This window comes from Pseudophryne corroboree, chromosome 3 (assembly GCF_028390025.1).
Source record: "Pseudophryne corroboree isolate aPseCor3 chromosome 3, aPseCor3.hap2, whole genome shotgun sequence".
Lineage (NCBI taxonomy): Eukaryota > Metazoa > Chordata > Amphibia > Anura > Myobatrachidae > Pseudophryne > Pseudophryne corroboree.
The window spans coordinates 694,351,043-694,356,191 of record NC_086446.1 but is presented as its reverse complement, the minus strand read 5'-3'; the positions used below and the strand labels follow the sequence as shown (position 1 = coordinate 694,356,191).

The following is a 5,149-nucleotide window of genomic DNA, read 5'->3' as shown; positions in this document are numbered from 1 at the left end:
ATGTGAACTTATAAATATAAATACCTCAATTACGGCATCTTTGCACAAGTTGTGAACAGTCTTGGTGGGTAATTCCAAGTTGAACGCAGCAGGACATTTTTTAGCAGTTGGGCAAAACCATGTGCACTGCAGGGGAGGCAGATATAACATTTGCAGAGGGAGTTAAATGTGGATGGGTTATTTTGTTTCTGTGCAGGGTAAATACTGGATGCTTTATTTTTACACTGCAATTTAGATTTCAGTTTGAATACACCCCGCCCAAATCTAACTCTCTCTACACATGTTATATCTGCCTCCCCTGCAGTGCACATGGTTTTGCCCAACTGCTAACAAAATTTCTGCTGAGATCAACTTGGAATTACCCCCTTGGGCTAGTTACTCTGTCACACTAATTTTATGTATGAACAAGCTGGGGCACGCTGCTCCATATGTTGCACTGTTTCTGCACTGTTTATTATAGAAATAGTTTGTGTCAGTGGTGTATATTTTAAACTCTAGTAATATGCTATGTTATTACTGAACAGGGTAACATTGCGTGTCATTTTTGGGCACCACCCTTTGTGTACTGTTTAAATCTAATCCCTAACTTTCTCTTTAAACTTTCGGGGTTACTCCCATGATTATTAGTGACGTTCTGCAGTGCTTATGGTAACAGAACGCCACTCCTTTTAGGGGCATCAGAAGTACCCCTCTACCCTTACTTCTGAGCCACTGTCTTTTCCTGATCACTCTCTCATTCCATCATTCGATGTTGAGACAGATGATTGAACAGCAGAAGTGTCAGAAAATTTAGACTTGGCTCCTGTTTTCATATATCTACTGTACACACTTATTTCAATACATTATAAGACACATACCACTCAGCAACATTCATCTTGCTACCCTATTGGAACCAACTCAGGCACACATTGGTTCGAATTATCATTGCTATACACAAGTCTTGCAACTTGGTTTATTCCCCCAGCTACCTTATTGAGCAAACTCAGGCACACATTAGTTTAAGTTATTGTTATACAAAAGTCCTGTAGGTTCCCATGTGCTTGAAACATTGTGTGTGTTGGAGACCTATTCACCTATGGTCAGACCGCACTGTGTATGCCCAATCTCGTCTGATCTTGGAAGCTATGCACTGCAGGGCCTGGTCAGTACCTGGATGGGAGACCACCAGGGAATACTGTATACCATAGGTATTTTGTTTTCTTACACAGAATTTATTCTGTGACCTTCAAACAAGGTATAGATTATATATTTACAGTAATTGATAATTGGATTACACTGAGCCTAATGGAGTGACTCTACAGTATTTCCGTAAATATTTCCCATCGTTAGGAGATACAGGCAAATTTGATAAATAAGGGAATACATATTTTCGCTTACCAATATAACCATTTCGCCTAGAATTATAGCATAAGTGTATTTATCAATATATTAACATCTGCTCTCCTCCTTTTAAGTATATTTTAATAAAAGTAAAATTTTCACATTTTCACATTTTCATTTAATTTTCTTAAGTCTGCCCTGGAAAAGACATATAGTTGATCTTTTCTTTTGTCTTTTCAAAAGACCACATTCCCTGTTTTATAGTACCGGGTGTAAGCTCTGCCCCTGTTTGTGTGGCACCCAGGAAAGGGTTGTGTGTGCCCCTTTAAGGTTGACTTACTGTGTCTGCAGCCGGAAAAGGTGAAATGCTGGTGCAGCAGGGATTAAACACGGACCCTGGTCCGGTCACGTGATCCAGATGGTGAGTGCATATTGGACAAGGCAGTCTGGGAGCAGAGGAGCCTTGTGGGAAGAAGAAGGTGGAGTTGGATGGAAGAGTTTGGAGTAGTCATGGGCAAAATGATTCACTGAACTGAGTTGAGATACTTGACCGAGTTCAGTGGAGTGTCTCTAGTCAGTATCTCGGCACGAGTCATGACTCATTAGGATTGGAATGACCACTGAGCTGAGAGCACTGTACCACAGGGGCTCCACCTCCTGCAGGCTAATGCTGCATGAATCAGATCTCTCCACTGAGTCACCGAGTCTACACAGTGTACAACTGTCTCGACTCACAGGCAGACTCAGGATGAATGAATCAGGCACAGCAGCGCAGTACTCACTGACTGGTGAGTAGTGACTGCTCCTTCGTCCCTCCCACAGTCAGCATGAGACAGATGACACTCAGAGCGGAAGACAATGTGCACACTGACTGAAGGACACACTGAATCTCCTCCCTCTGGCTGAGAGAGACTACTGCTGCAGCTGTCCCGACTCATTAAACTGGGAGTAACTCGAATCATTCATACTTCCTGATGATTCGAGTCACTGTGTTGAGACAGAGAGTCAGTAGCCATCTCTAGTTTGGAGGACACACTGAGTGAGGAGCAGAGCCGGAGCTGAGTAACAGATGCAAACCGGGTGGTCACGCTGGGTGGTGAGACCAACGCTGCAGAGCAGAAGCAGCAGGGTGCTATTGGAAAGCAGAGAGCCGGGTGAGCGAGTGTGAAATATCACAGTTGGGGACCAGACACTGCCAGGCCTGCTGAAAGGCGTGGACTCCACGCCCATCTTGTGCAGCAAGACAGGTCCAGCTAGTGAAAACACCTTCCACAGAAATTCTGAGTGAGTACACAGAGACTATTATTGTTGAGAGCAACAGGCAAACAAAATGCCAAGAACAAGTGTCCCTTTGTCACACGCTGCACACTGTAATTGGAACAAGCAGTGTACTACAGCCCTTCAAAGCAACATCTTACAAACCAGCCCCTGCATGAGTACAGCTATTAAGACAAACACACTCTGTCCAAGAACATCTGAGAGACATATTTAGTGATCTTTAAGGAGAAAGAGACATTTGTTTCGTTAAAATTAAGTTAGTTTTCATGGAAAGAACTGAGTTTATTTGGGTGGTCTTCAGTTTGCCGGCTGTTGGGATCCCGGCGCACAGTATACCAGCGCCGGAATCCCAACACTCGGCATACCGACACCTTTTCTCCCTCTTGGGGGTCCACGACCCTCCTGGATGGAGAATTGATAGCGTGGTGCGCATAGCGCGCCACCGTGCCCGTAGCATTGCGAGCGCAGCAAGCCTGCAGCGGGGGTCATTTGCGCTCGGCCAGCTGTCAGTATGCCAGCAGTCGGGATTCCGGTACCGGTATGCTGGCCGCCAGGAGCCTGGCCGCCGGCATACCATACTACACCCGTTTATTTACCCAAGGAACTCGTACTACTAAGTAAGCTGCATTTGTTGAGAGACACTAAAATACCTTTGCTAGTTTCATCCTCATTGCATGTCATTAGCTAAAGTCAACTGTGATTTACCAATCTTCTTTGATGCCATGACATACTTGTGATTGCCTAATTTTTGATAAACAACTAATCATCCTCTTTAATCCTGAGTTCTTTGCGGCTCAATAAAAAGACATCCTGTTGGAACTGCTGTTTCATTCCTGTTGCATATCAATCTATCCTACCTCTCTGAGCAAGGTACTACAGACAAGGTACGGGGAAGAACACTTTATGGAAAATTTCTCAGTTTCGATATCGCATTACAGGAACTAGCATGCTCTCTAACTGCTGATCCCATCCATGCCTCTCACAACGGCAAACAAATATAGTGGAAGCTTGCTGAAATCAATCTGGCAGTACTTTCCAGGTGCATAAAAGGGAGGGGTCATACCAAACAGAAAATAGAAAGGAAGGTTCTCCTCCTGGATGTCCCCCAGCACACTAAATAGTGCTTGCAACAATACTTGAAAAACAATATGGTAATAGAAATTCCGAGATATTTGTTGCATGCATTTGAAAATACATGGTAAGCCACCGGTTCACTTCATGGCTTCTCTGATACAGTGGTCCCTACACTGCATGATAACAGTACCCACTTTGGGCCATGTACTTATCGATTGTAAGGCCTCATGAGAAAGGCACATACAGAAATACACCCAAATTGAGAGCAAGCTTACCTAGGAGCCACCCCTGGGATCTCCAAGTTGTACTACAGGAACCAGCTTGCTCTCCCAATGCTGATACCATCCATGCCACTCACAACAGCAAACAAACATAATGGAAGCTTGCTTAAATCAATCTGGCGGAACACTTCAGGTGCATGAAAGGGAAGGGGTCATAGCAAACAGAAAAGGGGATTCTCCCTCTGGGTGTTCCCCAGCACACTAAATAGTACCGTATATACTCGAGTATAAGTTTACCCGAATATAAGCCGAGGCACCTAATTTTACCACAAAAAACTGGGAAAAATTACTGACTCGAGTATAAGCCTAGGGTGGGAAATTCACGGTGTCAGGGGTTTTCATGCTCAGGGTGTCATGCTCGTTGCCAGGGGTTTCATGCGGTAGGTGTTATGCTTGTTGCCAGGGGGTAATGCTTGTTGCTAGGGTTGTGCCCCCAGTGCCACATATACCCCCAGTGACAGATATCCCCCCACAGTGCCAGATAAAAACATGCCCCCGTTGCTTTGCCCCCAGTAGTTATGCCCCTTCTTTGCCCCCAGTAGTTGTGCCCCCTCTTTCATTGCCCCCAGTAGTTATGCCCTCTCTTTCTTTGCCCCCAGTAGTTGTGCCCCCTCTTTCACTGCCCCCAGTAGTTATGACCCCTCTTTCTTTGCCTCCAGTAGTTGTGCCCCCTTTCTTTGCCCCCAGTAGTTGTGCCCCCTCTTTCTTTGCCCCCTGTTGCTGTGCCCCCGTCGCCGCTTACAAAAACACAAACACACACAAAAACAATACTTACCACTGCCCCGCTCCTGCTTCCCGACCGCTTCTTCTGCTGCTGCGCTGCTCCGCTCCGTCTGTCCGCCCGCTCCGTCTGTCCGCCCGCTCCGGCGCCCGCTTCCCGGCACCCGATCATCTCTATGGGAGAGACGTCATGACGTCTCTCCCATAGCAACGCCGCACAGACACTAGAGGTCAATAATGACCTCTAGTGTCTGTCCCTGGAGCCGGCTGCAGCGGACGCCCACACAGCCCACGGCGTCTGCTGCAGCCGTTGACTCGAGTATAAGCCGAGGGGGGCTTTTTCAGCATAGAAAAATGTGCTGAAAAAGTCGGCTTATACTCGAGTATATACGGTACTTGCAACAATACTTGAAAAACTATATGGTAATAGAAATGCAAAGATACAGTGTTTGTTGCATGCATTTGCAAATACATGG

General features: G+C 46.0%; 1 pseudogene; it reads left to right on the top strand.

The window, feature by feature from the left end:
* Positions 1-1,071: 1,071 nt before the first annotated feature.
* LOC134898321 (5S ribosomal RNA) lies at positions 1,072-1,190 on the top strand (annotated as a pseudogene).
* The last annotated feature ends 3,959 nt before the right edge of the window (positions 1,191-5,149 follow it).